This window comes from Urocitellus parryii, chromosome 9 (assembly GCF_045843805.1).
Source record: "Urocitellus parryii isolate mUroPar1 chromosome 9, mUroPar1.hap1, whole genome shotgun sequence".
NCBI lineage: Eukaryota > Metazoa > Chordata > Mammalia > Rodentia > Sciuridae > Urocitellus > Urocitellus parryii.
Window position 1 is genome coordinate 45538846 of NC_135539.1, and position 21059 is coordinate 45559904.

Sequence of the window (21059 nt, forward strand, 5' to 3'; positions counted from 1 at the left end):
TCCCTTCTCTCACTTGTTCCAGAAATGCTTTCTGGTAGGTTCTGGGTTTAGCTCTGTGGTGGAGCACTTGCTCAGTGTTTGAAAGGTCCTGGGTTCAGTCCCTGGTGCTGTTGAAATAAATAAAGCAGAACCATAACACACATTGTGGAATGCTATTGGACAGTAGTGTGAGTCTTGGTTCCAGTTATGTTTGATATATTTCAATAAGCTAGAAGAAAACGGTCCACATGTTTTCACCATAAGCAAAGAGGAAATGTTTGAGGATGTAGGTGTTCTTTAACCTAATGTGACCATTGCAGATCATTTGCATGTATCAAAATATCACATGGTACCCTGTTAGTATGTATTATTTTTACATTTTATACATCATGTAGCTATACATTTAAAATAGTTTCCCATATTCTCTAAATTCATAAACAACAAATGGACAAATAGCTATATTTATGAACCTAATTAATACATTCTGAGAATGCCAGGCTTTCTCATTTTTATTTCATTTTCTATAGGCGAAGTAATTCTTCTGTATTTTTTAAGGTTTTATTTTTCTCACTTTATATATTTTAGCACATTACTAAATGTGCTAAAATGGTTCCTGTTCAGAAGACAGGAAGGTGATTAGGGTGATTAGGCCGGTGATTTATTTTGTTGTGGAGCAGTGATTGGCAAATAGTAGTTACTGTAAATGTTTGTGTGAGTGAGTGAAAAACTATCTACAACTCTAAAAATGTGTACGTGATCAACAAAGATAAGGAATTCTGCCAGGTGACCTGCAATTAATATTGTGTAAGAAAATTAGCTTGAGGCACAAGCTACATATTAAATATAAGGATTCTTAAGAAATATTGTTGGATTAGTCATTTATTCATTCAATCAGATTATGTTGAGTGGCTACAGTATGCTGTTAGGAGCTGGGAAGACCACAGCGAATAAAATGTTGCAAAGTTCTGGCTATTAGGGGCCTTGCATTATAGTATCCAGGGTTTAGGAAGAAGAAATGTGTTATAGAAAAGTAAAAAACCTGTGGAAGGGGAAAGACGGTAATTTTTAGCTAATAGATATGGAGAGAACCTCCCTTCAGGTCTTGGCAGATTAAAGGATGATGTGCCTACACTCTAACCTCAGCAGTAGGATAAATGGACATGGTCTATGGTTATGCTTGACCCATTTAGAAGAAGCTATTTGATTTAATGTGTAACTGGATCTTTTCACAATCATTCCTTATATAGTAGGAATCTTTTTGTACTCTGAGATTAACAGAAACTACATTTTTTAAAATACTTTTTTTACTTGTAGATGGAGACAATCCTTTTATTTATTTATTTATTTTTATGTAGTGCTGAGGTTCGAACACAGTGTCTCATTTATGTGGTATATGTGAGGCAAGCACTCTGCCACTGAGGCACAGTCACATCCCCAGAAACTACATTTTGAAATAACAATAAAGCAAGCAAAAATGGGACAGAATGGTGACAACACTTGACATTCTTTTTTGAATAAGTATCTCAAACCTGGGAGAGCAAAATAATCATAATGGAAACTGTCACATTGCAAAGTCCTTCTGATACTAAAGTAACACCAAGCTAGATGCTATTATAGAAGAGCAATGTGAATAGGGAATGGCATGTGATTGCATAGAGTGAAATCAGGTCTGGGGGGCTGCTAAATTTGGTCTCATGTGAATTTATATAAATATTAAATAGTTTTTAGTGGGGTAAAGGGAGAGATACCAACCTTCTCAAAATGTTGTACCCAGTTTCTATCAGAAGAAACTTTGCATTTCCTTATGTCTTATTGTAAGCTAAATTGACTAAGTTCTTTAGATTTTCATGGTCTGAGAGAAATTTGCATAAAAATTTTACATTTCTGAAGTTATGTTAATGGAATCAGTGACAAATAAAATGGATTATAAGTTAAAAGACAACTTCTCAATGTTTCACTCTCCTGTCACTCTGCAGATGAGACCTGTTGGTGGACTACACATCCTGCCTTGAAGCAGTGATCAGAAGGAGAGAAACTATGGGTTGGAGGTGATCTCATCCTAGTTAGCAAATCCTTTGAGCAATACTTGGTAAGTGTGCACCGTAGGACCATGGGCTTAGTGTAATGATAAAGGACAGTACAATGAGATGGTCTCTTTAGGGTTTATATTGCCAATTTTCTGGGAAAGTTGCTGTTGCACAAGCCCGTACCTCTATGTGATGAGTTATTAACAATGAGTAGGAGAGGGAAGTGGCCTGCGTGGAAGTGCTTACCAGGTCTTTCAAGCAGCCTTCCTCATGCACTTGATTGAAGGGTATGTTCATGGTCCTGAGAGCACACCTGTGCCTGGATTCTTCTATGAATAGAATGTAAGCTCAGTATTATCAGGAGTTCCAATCTCTGGTCTTTATTTTATGCTTAATATAAAGGCTATATTAACAAGATTGTGATTACCTATTTTAATATTCATGAAAGAAAATTATTACATCAGGAAAGCTTGCCATGTTAAAGAGAAATAGACAAAGTATAGGGGCCATAAATGGGAAAATGAAGGGAAAGTTTTGTTTAATCATTGGAGGATTTTGACCTTTTTTGATGAGGGAATTGTATATTTAATTTGACTTATTTAGTAAGTTGTAGTTTTGACAATCCTATGGGTAAATTCACAGAATATTGGAATCCATGGACCTGTAAAGGATTCCAGTGCAAAACATTCTTTTATTTTAAGGTTGAAAAGAAATTAAACATAAAATGGGACATTGTGTGCTTTGCATGAATACCCACATGACATATCTGAGTTATCGTGGGTGATTTCAGAAATAGAGCACATTGAAAGCACAACATGGATTCTAGAGAGTGCATTGCCAGTGACATGAATCAAAATGTTGTTTATGTGTACCTAAGTAGGAATGAGTCGGCATTTATATGCTCTATAAATGTGGAACAAGAGTGGCTTTGAGGTAGCTGTAAGTGTCTTGAGTTACCAGCACCTTCAGTTCCAGTTTTCAAATGTTTCTAGGAAGCATGGCTTTGTTTTCCTGTCTCTATGGAGAAAGGTGATGATGAAGACAGGGAAACTATAACTGTGCTCTGGGTAACTGGCAGGGACTGTTAAGTTAAAAAGAGCATCTGCTGGTGCACAGCTGCTGGAAGGCCTGAGCATTTCTGTGCTCATTTCCCCTAGCTGATGTGCATGGAAATAGTCACCATGCCAAATTCTGGAAGAGTGCAGGTGTGCAGCTTGTAAAATAAGAATCTTTCAAGTCCTTGTTATGTGCATGTGTGTGCTGCAAGGTGATGCATTTATTGGCTCAGGAGATGTACAGTTGAGCTGGAGTTGTCTTTGGAAACCAGTTGAAGTGGAACTAATTCATGCAAATTTCCATATACAAATTCTACATGTATCATATTTTGACTTTGATTATGAGTCTTCATTTGTTGTTGTACAACTTGTATTTTTCACTATATAACAGAGTTTATTTGACAGGGTATTATTCACCAAAGGAATGGAAAATCAGAAGCCAAGGCTTCTAATGTCAGTTCTGCAGCTAACTAACTACCTGAGCAAGTCATGTCACTCCTTGAACTCCAGCTTCCTTGCTTGTAAGGTGAGGTTATTGGTAATAACAGAATGTAGAGCCAAGATATTGAGAAGAGGCAGTGACATAATGATTTTGTATAAAAATTTAAATACATACAGGCAAACAAAATAACAAACAGAGAAGTAGCATGATGCACAATCCATGGTTCACCATCAACAATTCTCTCATTTTGATTCTAAGGCACTTTCATCTTTCTGCCCCTTCATAGTAGCTTCTGGTTGTTCCTTATTTGCATTTAGTAGGGGAAAACTTTCTGTACATTTCAACATCAAAGCTTAGCTGTAGAGTTTTGACAGATGGTTGCACTGGGGCTACCCAGACACATACCTCCATGTGAGACATTTCCATTTTCCTTAAGTTTCCCCAAGAAAGTTGCCAAGCATTCCCTCCCAAATTTTCCCCTACCTCTTTGACCAGAGAGATTTTTTTCACTCCTGAATTATAGAAGTCACAAGTTTTGCATCCTTAGGAAAACTGATGTTATTTTTATATATACGCATTCTCTTGCTTATCTGATTTTACTTAGGTTTTTAAAAGTTAGCAATAATTGCTGAATTTTTTTCAATTACAGGAGATAAAAATCATGTTTTAGGGTCCTTGTTTCATTGATAAATAAGTTACCCATATACCCAACTGTTGAAAAATCCCTACATTCATAGAATAAGCCATAGTTGACCATAACGTGCTGTTATTTTGAAATCCTACTAGATTTGTATGTATTTATTTTATTCAGAATTATTGACTATATTCATAAGGAAAATTAAATGTTTTATTCATGGGTAATTATATTTGCATTTCATACCATTTTCATATGTTATGAAATGTCATTTTTCTTTGATACTGAGCTACCTTGTTGGAAGTGTCCCTGCAGAAGGGCAAAATCAGGCTCATTGAACTATGCACTTCAGATTTATGTATTTACCTCTCCTAATGTCACCATTTCAAAGAAAGTTTAAAACATAGAGCCTAATAGAAGAGCTAACAAAAATATTCGGTTTTGAACATCAAGGCTTCAGAAGCATTGCTCGGTGCTTGGTGATTGGTCAGCCTCCTGGGAACTGCTGTGAAGCCTGTGATGCTGTAGGAGTGGGAGGCAAAGTGTAATCTCCCTTTTGAAGCTTGTTCACAGTTTTCTGAGGCCAGAGATCATTTGTTGAATGTAGATATGTGGATATTCCCTGCTGTTTGTTTTATTCAAGTCAATATTTATTGAATCATTTTGTAAAATAATAACTGAATGAATATATTGAAAGCTAGTTTGTACAGGGTGCTGTGTGTGTTATTTAATCTGAACACAATGGTATTGGGATGCCTCCACCTACCTTTTGATTCTGTTTCTGTTACTGTTCAGTGATTTCAGAGCACATCATGTTGACAGTGGCTTGGAAAGGGGATTCCTGGAATGAAGGCATCACTTCTGCATTCTTACAGGCTATTTATTATGCACCACGAAGGCCACCTGGATGATGGCTTAAACTTTTCTAGATCTCAGCATGAAAAAACATACACAGCCCAAGTCATCTGGAGCAATGTCTCACTTTTCAGTAGATGTATAAGGTACTTTTGCTTTTGTTGTCCTGGTACTTTGATATTTCATTTTCATTTTCTTTCTGTGATTACAAGTACCGAATTTCAAAGTGTAAACATACATTGAGGGAGTTGAACAGAACACAATACAAAATGCTACTTAGATAATTGTGTTTTTCTTTTAAGTGAAGGATAAAGGAATGTGGTTTTAGAAGTTGTGCATGTAATTTTTAATTGAGAGCAACAGGTTGGGATTACTTTGCAACTTGTTTTTGTGTAAACCTGACTTAATTCCCTTTTACAGAGAGAATAATGAAGACTTATATGCTTTTGAACTACATTAGAAAATAGTGGTCCATGTAATAACTGATTTTTCCACCTGAAGATTTCATATCTACACACGAAATCAAACATGTGGCCTAAGTGTTTTCTGATGCCAATATATTAGTACACCATGTCATGTATACAGGATGGATATCATCTATCTCTTGAAATTTGCAAATTTCATGAGAGGAAAATGTTTTTGAAATATGCACTTTTTCAAAAGTTTTCTTTTATTTATTTATTTATTTATTTATTTATTTATTTATTTATTTTTGATGCTGAGGATCCAACCCAGGGCCTCACATGTGTGAGGCAAGTGCTCTACCACTGAGCCACAACCCCAGCCTGAAATATGCACTTTTTATATATACAGATAATTCAGTATGATGAAGATGTTAAAAAATGTATACATTTTAACAAGTTTGCACATATATCTTGTTTCTATAATTTGCTTTTGGATATTTGGGGAATGGATATTTATGTTTATATTTTTAAATTTTGTTGATGTATTCTACTTGCTAATGTCTCTACAAGTCTATTATGAGTTTTTTAAAGTATTTTCTCAAAATAGCTAAATTAATAAATTATTTTTGCTTTCAAATGTAAGAAAGATCTTTCCTATTCAATATTATATTACTATCCACTTAATCATTATCTGCTTTTATAAACCATCCCACTCAGGATGTGTGTGTGTGTGTGTGTGTGTGTGTGTGTGTGTGTTTGTGTGTGTTGGGAGGACATTTATATGGCTGAAGAATGTGCATAGCATGCAGCTTCATAGTATCCTGAGTGCTTTTTCCATTTCTGTGCCTAATTTAAACTTTAAACTTCATCAGATGGAATAAGGCTTAGAGACTTAGAGATGGGGTAGGTGTCATTTTTATATTGTATTTATCATTTGTATTACTTAATTAATTCCATTGCTTTATACAGTACTTCTTGTAATAAATAGAAAAATTTACAGAAATTATGAAAGTGGAGAATAGAAATGCTATTGACAAAATTAGTATGGGATTTCATTCAAAAACTTCATAATAGTTGCAGTTTTATTTTTATAGACTTATGAAGGGGAAGTACCATATTTCAAAATGTAATTTGTAATTTGTAGTTGAGATCTACAGTTATCTTCTTGTAAATGATGATACATTTTAAATATTTTGAGCATTATAATGTACAAAGTTAAGTTAGTTATTATTAATAACCCTTTTATTGTTTCTAAAATATAAGTTTTGATGTAGTCAGAAAAATTTGGTCAAAAATATTTCTTTTCACTAAAATATTTTCAAACAATTTTGTTGATGTAGAGAGCAAGAATTTGAATTATTTTTGAGCATTGAATTTTGTCATGACTAATGAGTATTACTGTATCAATTAGAATAGTGCTATTCTCCTATTTATGGTATCTGTTTGTTTTTTTTTTTGTGTGTGTGTGTGTGTGTGTCTGTCTGTTTGTGTGTTTTAATAGACTTTTTACCTTGGAACAATTTTATTTAAAAGCATCACATTTTACCGTGCTTTCCAGACACATTCTAAGCTGTGAGCTTTAAAACCAAGAATCTCAGTAAACTCAACAAATTATCATATTCTTATTCACTTGAGTTTTGCTCCAAAGGGGAGAAAATACACCTTAGTCATCTTTCTTAATCTAAGTTTTAGATTTGAAAGTATTTAAAAGCATTTCTTTTGGATAACAGAAAAACACCTTAATCTGTTACATTTTTGGATTAACATCAATAGAATATATTTTCCAGCTGCTAGGAATTAAACAGTGTAGTAGCTGGTGTCAGTGATCAAAGTACAAACAACAAGAAAATGTCAGAATTATGAATCCTGGAAGATGTGGCTTCACGCCTTAAAGGATGTAGTGCTTTAAAATGAAGTCTTAATATTGGTTGATTTCTAAATATTTAGATCCTTATTTTTGTCATCATTGGTCCTATGCCTCTAGGCGAGGAGCTCCAGGTGGGGCTTTTATACTATGATGTGGCACCTCCTTGTGGCAATAGAGTTGCTAATGGATGAGTTCATCCTTGCTGCTAGAAGACAGGAGGGCCTTCCTTCCATATGCCTTTCACAGTAGTAGAGGGAGCAAATAACTCTGAAGTTATCTGTAAATCAAAAGACAGTGACATAAAAGTGTGGGTCAGTGATAGCAGAGGTTTGCTGTGATTTCAGGAGCCTGGATGCTCTCAGCAAGAAAACAAAGGCTCCTGAAGCCAACCTGCCCATATAGTTGGTGAGCCTGAGTCTGCAGGATATCAACTGTTACTTCCACCTCCTGATGAGCACTTGGAGCATGAGGACAAACTGAACAGGTTGCATGCCCTGAAGAATTGGCAGAACCTCTTCTGGGGAGAGGTGAGTCTGCCCATTTCTTCTTTGTTTTCTTGGGACAACAATTTCTTGGCGGTGAGTGGGGGATTCTCTAAAGTTTTTTTTTTTTTAACCTTCCTATCCTATAATCTCTTTTAATTCTCCATCTTTACACTTTTAGGTGGAAGGCAATAGGTATGCTACTGCACAGGAAAACAGGCCTAGGAGGTACATGGTCATTACTTTTATTTCTCTGTCAAGGACTGTTAATTTTACAGGATGAAATTTGCCATCACAAGGTATTGTGTTACCTTGTTTATTCATATTTCATGTATTCCTGGGATAGATTTTATATAACTTTTGGGATTGATTTCTCTTCTTGTGTTATGTGTGGGTCTTTTTTAGGGCATGACCTTCTGCTGCTAAAGTGTCTTCTGTCTGATTTTCTGTAGAAGTGAATGCCCATAAGTGGAAACTGAGTTCTGTCAGCTGTTTCTAATTGGGACCTGATTATTCCTTCTAGGGTTTTGACTTTTCTATTATTTTTAACACAGTTTGTGTACAGTTAATTTGGGTGTAGGTCAAGGTGAGCTGTCTCTTCTCTGGATTTATTTCAGTGGCAGAGTTTATTCCCTATGAACTTGAAGTTGGTTTGTAGATTTCTAGCACTGCACAGAAAAGGCAAGGAGAAAAAAAGCAACAAGTGAAGCAAAGAACATACAGCATTGAAACAAATACCCAGTGCCTACTCCTATATGGACAGTGCTAATTACCCAGAAACAGTAATGGTGAGGTCACCAATTGCCAGCAGCAAAGACAGTAAATAGCTGTGGACAAGAATTAGCATTATAGTAAGCAGCAGGTGTCAACTGTGCCATCCACGTAATTAATAAGTGCAACAGCGTGAATGGTTGGGGGCAGCAGTTACATGGAGCAAATAGTTCTAAAAGATTATAAAAGTATAGTTCATTAAGAGAAAAGAAAATGTGATAGGAAGGTAAAAAAAAACTTTAGATGTTCAAAATGTGAGTGAGAGAACACAGATGTAGCAAGTGAAGGTTATCAGTATGCAGGAGAATAAATGGCAAATACTGAAAGAATCCCCCACGCAAAGACACTTCGCCGGGAGAATCCCACAGTTCTATATAAGCTGTGTGCTTATATAGAACTAAAGGGGAGATGGTAGGGCTTAATTAAATGGCAGGCCACCCGTTTATTGGCAAGTTCTTCCAGATATCAGTTCCCACGCCCAAGAATTAGTTCTCATTGGGGCTAAGGTTCCCCGCCATCGAGATTTGAAATTGGTGCCAGCTGGAGAATTCACAAGGGCGGGAACTTTTCGCGCCACTGTAGAGAAGAAGAAGGTAGGAAAAAGAAGTCCTTTGGCGCCATATTGGGTTTTTTTCTCTGGGGTACGGCTGCTGATTATACTTTTCCCAACAAAGACAAAAAAAAAAAAAAAGAGGGGGCAAGAAAGAACAAGGGAATTTAGCTGTTATTGGGAGAAGGAGGAAGAGAAAGAAAAACAAGAAACAAGTAAACAAAAACAAAACAAAAATAAATTGTCATAACCCTCAAACAAAGCAAGGAAAAATAACTATTAAAAATGTTAGAGATTTGGGGCTGGGGTTGTGGCTGTAGAGGGTTCGCCTAGTTCTCTTGAGGCCCTGGTTTCTATCGTCAACACCACATAAAAGTAAATAAACAAAACAAAGTTGCTAAAAAATAATTTTCAAAAAAATATGCTAAAGGTTTGCCCTATGTACATGTATGAAGACATGAATGGTGTGACTCTACTTTGTGTACTACCAGAGATATGAAAAATTGTGTTCTAAATGTGTAATATGAATTGTAAAGCATTCTGTCATATAACAAATAAAAATAAAAAAGAAAAATGCTGGGGCTTGGGATATGGCTCAAGCGGTAGCACGCTTGCCTGGCATGCGTGCGACCCGGGTTCGATCCTCAGCACCACATACAAACGAAGATGCTGTGTCCACCGAAAACTGAAAAATAAATATCAAAAATTAAAAAAAAAGAAAAATGCTAAAGATGAGAAAAAAGAAATATGTGTATGTATATATACTATGAACCAGTCAGTATAGCAGGAACACCAAAAAAAAAAAGAAGGAAAAATATTCAAAATGAAAAGTGAAAGAATTGTCCCTACTAAGGGAGTTAAAATTGTCCAGGAAAGATGGATTGTCAATGCCTGTTCCCAAGGGTTTTCTTTCCATTTCTTGGACTTTTTACCACCTTAGAATGGCCCCTTGTTTTTGTGTTGGCCAAGGAGCTTCTAGTTGGAGTGGCCTTCCACTGAAGCTGATTCTGATGACTCTCTTCTTTCCTTATAATTAGTGTGATGTAGGAGATAGTGGGAAGAACTGTCCTTTGGCATTTTGTACACACAGACTGACCATGTGGATGCACTGCCAGGGTGGGGCTGCAGCAGATTTCTATGAGGGGTGTTCCTTGTGTGGTGCTTACTCTTAATCAGGCCTCAGGGGCTTTGCTGGGTGGTGTATGCTCTGAGGGAGATTAGATCAGCACACCCCTAGGGCCTGGCAGGTACTGCTCTCTGCTGGGAGTTTGGATCTCAGGAGCCTCCCAAGCATTCTACACATGGGGTGAGGGAGCCAGTCCTCTACCCCCGCTGCTGCCCACCAACGCAGCCTTCCCAGACTTAGTCCCAGAGAGTGTTCACACCTGCTTCCACTGGTCATGAAGTAGGACAGTTGAGGCTAGATAGTGAGGAATTAGCAGGAAGCAGGTTTATTGGCTGCTGCTAACTCCATAGTGGGGGCTTTCACCTAAATTTATTTGTCCATCTGAAGTCCAAGTCCAGAATTCTTTAGAGCTTTATACCCAGTGTGTAGGGAGGGGGAAGCTCAGAGGCTCCCAATTTGAAGTAGTCTATATAATAAAGTATTTTTTCTTCTTTTACTGGAATGGGTAACTAACCCAGCCCTGAATACCAAAGACACTGAAAAAGTAGTGCTTGGAAAAGGGAGGGTTCTGCTCCCATTTCCCCCACCAGCTGGTTTTCAGGGAACCTAATTAGCACCATTCACTCATATTTTTTTATTGTAAAGGATTTTCCCTAGGATCTAACTACTCTCCTTTGAAGTGTGAACATCCCTGTGAAGGCTCCCAGCCCAAACCTAGAGGCATTTATTGCACTCTGCTTTCTTTTTTCTTTCTTTATTTTATTTTATTTATTCTAATTTGTTATATATGACAGCAGAATGCAACTCAATTCATATTACACAAATAGAGCCGAAATTTTCATGTCTCTGGTTGTGCACAAAGTAGAATTGCACCACTCATGTTTTCATACATGTACTTAGGATAATGATGTCCATCTCATTCCACCATCTTCCTACCCTTATGCCCTCTCCATTCACCTCCCTCCCCTTTGCCCTATCTAAAGTTTATCTATTCCTCCCATGCTACCCACCCCATCCTCATTATGAAACAGTCTCCTTATACCAGAGAGCATTCTGCATTTAGTTTTTTGGGGATTGACTTACTTCACCTACCATTATATTCTCCAACCCCATACATTTACCTGCAAATGCCATGATTTTCTTCTCTTTTAATCCTGAGTAATATTCCATTGTGTATATTTACCACATTGTCTTTATTCATTCATCTACTGAAGGGTATCTATATTGGTCTCACAATTTATCTACTGTGAATTGGGCTGCTATAAACATTGATGTGGCTGTGTCCCTGTAGTATGCTGATTTTAAGTCCTTTGGGTATAGACTGAGGAGTGAGATAGCTGGGTCAAATGGTGGTTCTATCCCCAGTTTTCCAAGGAATCTCAATATTGCTTTCACTTTTGGATGCATTAATTTGCAATTCCACAAGCAATGTATGATTGCCTTTATCCCCACATCCTTGCCAACGCTTATTGTTGTTTGTATTTTTTAATTGTAGATAGATCCAGTATCTTTATGTATTTATTTTTATGTGGTGCTGAGGATCAAACCCAGTGCCTCACGTATGCAAGGCAGGTGGTCTACCACTGACCTACAGCCATGGCCCTGTTGTTTGTGTACTTAATAGCTGCTATTCTGACTGTAGTTAGATGAAATTTAATAGCTGGTATTCTGAGTGTAGTTAGATGAAATTTTAGAGCAGTTTTGATTTGCATTTTTCTAATTACTAGAGATTTTGAACTTTTTTCATATTTGTTGATTGATTGTATTTCATCTTCTGAGAAGTGTCTGTTCAGTTCCTTGGCCCATTTATTGATTGGTTCATTTGGGTTTTTGGGGTATTAAGGTTTTTTACTTCTTTATATATCCTAGAGATTAGTATTCTATCTGATGTGCGTGTAGTAAAAATTTTCTCCCATTCTGTAGGCTCTCTATTCACCTCACTGATTGTTTCTTTTGCTGAGAAGAAGCTTTTTAATTTGAATCTATCCAATTTATATTGATTCTCGATTTAAATTCTTATGCTATACGAGTCTAATTAAGGAAGTTGGGGTCTAATCCAATATGATGGAGATTTGGGCCTAGTGTTTCTTCTGTTAGGTGTAGGGCCTCTGGTTTAATTTCTAGGCCTTTGATCCACTTTGAGTTGAGTTTTGTGCATGGTGAGAGATAGGGGATTAATTTGTTACATATGGATTTCCAGTTTTCCCAGCACCATTTGTTGAAGAGGCTATCTTTTCTCCAATATATGTTTTTGATGCCTTTGTCGAATATATGTTTATGGGGGTTTGTCTCTTTTTCTCTGTTCTGTAACATTGGTCTACAAGTCTATGTTGGTGCCAATATCATGCTGTTTTTGTTAATATTGCTCTGTAGTATAGTTTAAGGTCTGATATAGTGATGATACCTACTTCACTATTTTTGCTAAGGATGTCTTTCGCAATTTTTGGTCTCTTATTTTTTCAAATGAATTTCATGACTATTTTTTTCTATTTCTATGAGAAATATCATTGGTATTTTGATTGGAATTGCATTAAATCTATATAGTGCTTTTAGTAGTACAGTAGTTTTGACAATTTTAATTCTGACTATCCAAGAACAAGGGAGATCTTTCCATCTTCTTAGATGTTCTGTATTTTCTTTCTTTAGTGTTCTATAATTTTCACTTTAGAGGTCTTTTACTTCTTTTGTCAAGTTGATTCCTAAGTATTTTATCTTTTTTGAGGCTATTGTAAATGGGGTAATTTTTCTTGTTTCTATTTCAGAGGATTTGTCACTGATATATAGAAATGCCTTTGATTAATGGGTATTGATTTTATATTCTTGCATAAATGCAAAATTTCTCAATAAAATACTGGCAAGTTGAACACAGAATCATATCAAAAACACAGCTATCTATGCTAAGCCCTAGGCCAACATCATTCTAAATGGAGAAAAATTGAAAGCATTCTCTCTAAAAACTAGATAGGATAGGGATGCCCTTTTTTACCACTTCTATTTAACATTGTTCTTGAAATACTAGTCAGTACAATTAGAGGAAATAAATTAAAGGGATATGGATAGGAAAAGAAGAACTAAAATTAGCATGATTTGCACTCTGCATTTTTAAACACACTTCCTACCTGAAAACTCTTACATACAATCATATATCATTTTGGACTCAAAAATTTATGACACTAGCTGCCCGTAAATGTTGTGCAAAAGTAAGATGTGCTCCGAATCTAGAGTGCTGATCTCTTCAGGGCTCACAGCCAAATTTAGTTATTGTGAGACAGAGAAACAGGTACTCTGACGCTACTTGAACCCTTTTGCAGGTATTCTTGCTGATAACCTAAGAACAATTATGGTGAGGGTCTCTGGAATAGCTTAATATTTTCTGTGAAGGAGGGGGTGCCCCTAGGGTCATATTTGCACTACCAGACTGGAAGGAGAACCCTCCATATTTCTGACTTGACCCCTGGGTACAGTCTTCTCTGTGCCTGTTTTAATCATGTTCTGTGAGGTATATCCTAGGCCACATGGCACAAGCTTCCTGGGACAGTGTGGCAGTGTTAGCTGTGACCTTCCAACTCTGCAGCAGCAGCTGTACAAAGATTGCCTCCAGATGGTTCTCACCAAGTTCTCTGTGGCCAGTTGAAAATCCCTGAGCACTTTTCAAATACAGGTTCACAGTGCAGCCTCTGGATCAGCTAGGTTCGGGCAGCTTCTCTGATATATAGGTTTTCTGTCCATTGTGTTTCTCTCTCTGTTTTTCCTCTCCTCTATAGGAAGAGCACTGCACTGCTGCCATAGCCAGCTTGGCTGCAACATATTCTTTCTTATTCTTTGGTCAATGAACCCAAATTTCTGAGTCTCTCTAACACTCTCTGTGATGCTACAATTTCAGTCAATTCCTGCTTTCACTCATGTCACTGGGAAGCAATGGTCCTGATGCTTGAAACTTGCATCATGGAGAAACTGGAAATGTAGTTGACTTCCAGTCCACCATCACCAATCTTCAAAAGTTAACCACTTTAGAAGGTTTTTATTTAATTTTAATCTTTTCATGGGGTTTTCTGTAACTTATTATGTCTTTAATTAAATGATTATAGCAATACCTAAGAACAAGGATCTTCTCTGAAGCTTACTTAACAATAGTCTGCCATTTATGATGGACTCATTTAGTCTAGCATGAAAGTGTGCAAACGCAACTGTGAGGTGAGTATTTTTGTTATTCTTCCCTTGCTGTTTGAAAATGGCACTTGGGGTTTAAAGCACTTGAATTACTTGAAGAACATTTTTTTTTTTTTTTACTGCGCAAATGTGGGTCTTGTCATCTTTTGAATAAGCTTTCTCAGTTTTCTTTATGATTAACAGGCAGACTTGAGCCAGACTTCTTTCTTAAGTTGGGTTAGCATTTTCTCTCAGCAGAAGGTCTCTTTTTTAAAAAAAATATTTAATTTTTAGTTATAGATGGGCACAATATCTTTATTTTATTTTTATGAGGTGCTGAGGATCGAACTCAGTGCTTCATGCATGCTAGGTGAGCGCTCTACCACTGAGCCATGGTCCCAACCCAATTCTCTTAACTATTAACATCTCATTTGATTAAGAAAGGATTTGAGGGTGCTTTTACTCAATATTGACACAGTTAGAATTCCCTGAAACTTTTTCTTAATGGAAGATAGTAGTATAATAATCATGTGTGTCACTAAGAACATAGTGATTTCAGGCACATGAATATTTTTAACTTTTAAACTATTTTTTTTCTAGAACAAGAGATAAATTCTTAGTGTACTTCCCTCAAAAATGAAAATGCCCCAGTATGTAAATACATTTTCCCTTTATATTTGCAAATCCCTACTCCTGGAGATAACTGCCAGTTCTCAGTTCTGCTTCCTCAGATGTTAAAGTTTGAGCATTAGAGAAGTGCTCTGAGACAAGTGTAAGTTTTATTTAAAAAGTAGTAACACAGATTTCTCCTGGGAGGGGAAAGTGGGCCAACCATAGCTGTTGTCCCAAGAAGTTGGAGTGTCCTACAACTTTTATACATTTTAGATTGTCTTTGTTCTCCTTCCCTCTTTCCCCTTATCTCTCTCCATTCTGCACACTGAGGAGGCTCAGGAGACACTGGTGGGATGACCAAAGGTGAGAAGCATATGGGCAGAGAGAAGGGCCAAATGGAGTGATCCAGGCAGGTAGCAGCTCAAGGGCATTAATTATCAACTTCCTAGCTGCTAAGGGGTTGCTTCATTAACAACATTCTGGGAGGGGCAATATAGGCAGGTGATCTTGGTAATCAAAGGGCTCTGGAGGCATTAACAATCCAAGGGTGGTCTCCAATCTCCCAGACCCAAACTAGCCTCCATTTTTGCTGTCCATCTTGTCTATACTGACTGCCTGTCTTTAATTCTTGCTTCACTGGGAGTTCCTATTAATTGCCCACCCATCCCACACCTGTTTCTTCCAGATAATTCTGAGTGTTTATGTATTTAAATATCTCACCCCAGGAAAGCTTCCTTTTCCCTTCTGTCAACTTAGTTAAGCATTATAATTCCTTGTGTGGTTTCCTGATGGGACATATTTTTTAAAGAGAGGCTGTCAGGGTGGGGTCACATGGACTTGGTATCTGATGAATCTTGGTGTTGATAGAAGCTCTAATTCTACTGGGTTTCTATAACAAAAGGCCGCAAAGTAGGTGCCTTATAATCAGAGACATTTGTTTCTCTTTATCCTGGATGGGAAGTCCAAGTTCAAGGCTCCATCAGATTCTGTCTGGTCAGGTGGCACATTTTCACTGTGTCCTCACATGGCAGAAGAGGAGAGGGTGTCTCTGAATTCTGTGTTATGAGGACCTTAATTGCATTTCTGAAGTCTCTGCTGTTACAATCTAATCCCCTCACAAAGTCCCCACCTCCCAAGGCCCTCACCTTAGGGGTAGGATTTCAGCATATAAATCTTGGGATGGGGGACCCAGACTTTCAGACTATGATAGAATCTTCACCCACTCATCAAAGATGGATTGAATGTCTGTCATGGGAGAGGCTCTGATCCAGATGTTGAGGGACACTGGTGGCCAGGGTAGAGTGTCTGTTCTCCTAGAGCTCATGGTGGCATGAAAGGGATGGTTAGCAAAGATAACAGAGCCAGCCACAGTGCTGTGTAGTTGTGTTGCAGTGCCCATGGTGGAGCTGAGGTGGCCAGGCAGTCCTTTCTCACTGATTGTTGCCATCATACAGGAAGGACTTTGGCCATGTGATTGAGTTTAGAGGGATGGAAAAGGGTACTTTCTCAAAGGAGAGATTGGGTCTTCATAGAAGGAAGGTGCACCCCTCCTGCCCTCCCAATTTATTGTAGGTCCCAGGGAAGTTTCCAGAGTCCCTCCCAGGTCCACCTTTAGACTTTTGATTGACAGAAGGATGGCATCAGACTTCCAAGTCCCATTGCACATGGCAAGGTTTCAGGGCAAGTCTAGGTCAAATTTGCCGTTGCTGACTGGTTCTAATTGGAACCGTAAAATCTCTAACAATCTGTTCTTACAGATATTATGATTAGGTGAAATTATTCCTAATCTCCTGGAGTTCTAGGATCTGGTCTGTGTAAGGGTCACAAAACTTTCCCTCCAGATAACCGTGTTCTTCCTATAGGTATTTTGGGGTTGCATTTTTTCCTGCAAATAACAGGTATCTTGTTAAGGAATGTAAAGTTCCTGTTGACTTAAGCCAGGTAGGGTTGCAGGTAAATTGCTTGGTAAAAGAATGCCTGTAGGGGTCAGCACAGTAGTCCAGTTTATAGAATTCCTCCTATAATCTCATGGTCCCACTACTCACATCTATCCGTCTGTTGCCTATCAGTTACTGACTGGACTGCTCTCTCCATCTGAATGACACTCTCCATCTGAATAATACTTACTACTTAATTAGTATGTAACCAAAGACTGATAAAATTGACTATATGGCATCAGCATCTTTTAAGGTAATATAATTATAGAATCAAAAACCTATGGGAATTTGCAAAAACATGTGACCTGTACAAAAGATAAAGGCCCAGTTTTTAAAACACATTGAGTGTTATAAATCTATAAGAAAAGGAAATATTACCTGATAGAAAAATTGGCAACAGACAGAAACATCAGTCAAAGAATAATAAATAATAAAAATTCAACAGAGCAAATAAAGAAATGCAAAGTGAAATAATAAATAAGGACATATTTCTTAGTAGGTTGGTACAGATAAAAATTTGGATAATACCCATCATTGGAGAAAATGTTCAGTAAGGTATTCTCATGTGAAGTGTAAATTGATGAAATTCAAAAAGCCAGACAAACCTTTCTCTGATGCGTACTATAAAATTTAGGTATCTTCTTTTAACTTTTGGGAATTTTGCTTCAAAAAATGTGTCCTACAGACATATTTGTACAAATGTGGAAAGGACATTGACTGTAAAATTGTTTGCATATAGGATAAAATTATCCTAACAACACAGTTATGTGTCATTATAGTATACTTATATAGTGCAATACTGTGTTATTGAAAACTGAGATGAAGCTGTCATTTGGAAAATTGAATGCAACAGTAAGTAGTTGCTCTTCTTAGTGTGACAACCTATGACTTGATGTTAAGTGGCAAATAAAAAGCAAAGGCTTGCTATATGTGGATTAACATTCTGTTCACATGAAAGTACAAATATGCAGATGGGATGGTGGCACAGCCTCTGATCCCAGCTGCTTGGGAGGCTGAGGCAGGATCACAAATTCAAAGCCAGCCTCAACAACTTAGCAAGGCTCTGAGCAAGATCCTGTCTCAAAAGAAAATTAAAAGGGCTGGGGATATGGCTCAATGGTTAAGCATCTCAGGTTTAATCCCTACATATAGGCCAGGAGGTGATAGAACCACATACCAGAACCAGCCCAGGATCATCAGAATGGCTTTCTGAGTGTCCCCAAATACTATTAATTGGAATGAGCTTCCTCTTTGTCTCACTTTCTGCTGCCACTTGCTCAAGACCCAGAAGTTCCTCCAAAACCATCCTGCCATGTGGGAGTCTAACAGGTGTCCTGCTGCCTTCTGGCTGTGGGGAGATGAGTTAATGATCAAAGAGGATGAAACACATGAAATAATAAAACAAATACAATGGGGACAAATGCAGTAAGAAGGGATGTTGAGAGAGAGAAACAGAATGCCTTTAGTTTAGGAATGCTACCACCACCTGAGATACCTGAGAATGCATATAACTCTTCTAGACAACATATATAATTTGAACCTTGACCCACATTATATGATGGAAGAGAAGGAAGTCATGGATAACAACAATACTTTTTAATTTGTAAAAAACTTAAAACTATGGGGACTATTGAATAGGGGTTTTTCAACAAATTTTAAATGCTATGAGTATATAGGGTTTCCTAACTTGAGGGGCTACTGAGGTTGGATTCTCTTGCCTCTACGAAAACATTTTTTCTTCGATTACAGCAGACTGGGGTCCTTTTAGGCTGTGTCAGGGCGCTTTCTCCCAGGTAGGGAGGAGACCACCCGCTTTCTGAACCAGTGGATGACGGACCTGATGTTCAGACACGATGTGGTTTCTGAGTCGATAGGCATGTCCCCCTCCTTTGACTGCCCTGATGAGACCGAGAGGGCATCTTCAGTGACTGTCTCCTGACTTATCATCTGAGAAGAGAATGAGGATGAGTTAGAAATGTGTAGTGTCAGCAGCAATAAAGTCAATGTTTGCTCATTTATGGAAATCTAATTTTTTTCTTAACCAAAATAGCCTGAATGTAAATGTGAACTATAAGTACTCATTAATCATTAGAAAGACACACACACACACACACACACACACACACACACACGTTTTAAAGGAATTATTATTCATCTTTCTCTTTGTTCCTCCCCCTCTCTCGTCTCTCTCAGTGCTCCTTGGCGTTTTCCTTATATCTCTCCCATACCTCCTTTCTTAGCTGCCTTCCTTCTTTCATTGCTCATCTCTTGGCATACTGGGTTCCACCTCTGCTTCACAGCAGGTAGAATGACTGAATCCAAGCTGTCAAACCTGGCACCCCCACTGGGCCTATCCCTAGCTCTGAAATCTGGCAGCTCCATGCTCACCTCATCATCTTCATCTTCATCATAGTCTCTGTTGTCGTTGTCTTCATCTTCATCATAATCATCTTCATCTTCATCATCATCATCATCTGTGTCTTCATCATAGTCTCCATTGTCATGGTCTTCATTTTCATCATAATCATCTTCATCTTCATTGTCATCATCATCATCATCATCATCATCATCATCATCTTTCAGATCATCTGGAAATACCTTAAGGTATCTCATTAGAACCTCCATTTTCCAGAGAATCTTTCTCATCCTCCCCCTTGGGTACTTGTCCATCCACTGGTAGTCTCTGTGTAGATCGAGAGTAGCTAGTGCATCTTCATAGTGGGAGCCCAGATAAACATCCACAACACGGACAATAGGTAGTCCACAAAGCAGCTCTGACTCATGGATTTGTTCTCTTCTCCCTATGGTCATACTTTCACTTTCAGTCAGCTGTCCCTCTTGGACAGGAGGGAGGGAGTAGCAGAAAGAAGCCTCGGAAGTAGAGTCTTCAGAGGAGCTACTACTGTCCTTCCAGTCAGTTCTGTCCTTATAGGGGCAATAGCCTCCAGAGAGGCTCAGGTTTGGTTTGCAGTTAGAAATGCAGTCTTCTTTGTCAGTGCAGTTGCTGTGGTAGAATGTATCTTCCATTGTGCACAGATCCAAGTTCTGCCTCAATCTGCAAACTTCCAAAGGAAACAAAAAAACTTGTTATAAGGTATTGGGAAGAGAGTCATGCACTTTAGCAATAATTCCCATTCCTTTCTTCATTCATAACTAACCCACTTTGTCAGAAGTGGGTCCTGTGTTTGTGTTCTCCAGTGAAGGGGAGAAGAGACAGACCTTTCTCTTTCTATTGTATTGTATAATATGAGCACCTCTACCTGTTTCCACCTTACATTTTTTCAAGATATTTGAAAGATAGTTCAAGATGTTTGCTATTATATTTCAAACTGAAGACAATTTGAAAAATTCAGGAAAGTGTAAAGTGGAAAATAAATGCCACTCTCATGCCATGATCCAGAGGAAATATGTGATATTCATAAAAGAATCTGGTGGATTTCCTCATAATCTTTCCTTTTTCTTCATACACACATAATTGTATTAACATACATTGTACATTTATACACACATTTATATACATGTGGAGTCACATCAGTAGAGAGATTATTATATATGACAGCACAGCCAGTAGGAAACACACATATGACCATTGTGCATTTTTTCTTAATATTTTTTTAGTTGTTGATAAACCTTTATTTATTTTATTTATTTATATGTGGTTTTGAAAATTGACCCCAGTGCCTCACACATGCAAGGCAAGTTAGATACCATTGAGCCACAGCCCCAGTTCCCATTGTGTTATTCTTAATCCTATTCTTATTAATGCTACATCAGTGGTTACTTATTAATGAGCATTTAGTTTTGTATTCACTGATCCTTAGATTAATAAGACCTTTAATAATTTTCTTATTATTAATATTAGTCAATACCTCTTTATCAATCAATGTCTTGACACTCTCTCTCTTTACATTCCTATTTTTTTGGATCAGTGGTCCAAAGCTCACAAATATGTTAATGTCTTATGTTGTTACTGCTAAATTTCTTTCTCTAGAAAGTAGAGCTGTTTAAGTGTCCATTCTCCCATCATATGATGGCATCTTTATTCCAGCATTTTCATTTATGCCACAGCATGTAAGTGTGGCAAATTACGAGCAGAATATCTCTTTTTTTCTCTATCCTCTCTCTTTCTCTCTTACACACACACACACACACACACTCACATTGAAGAT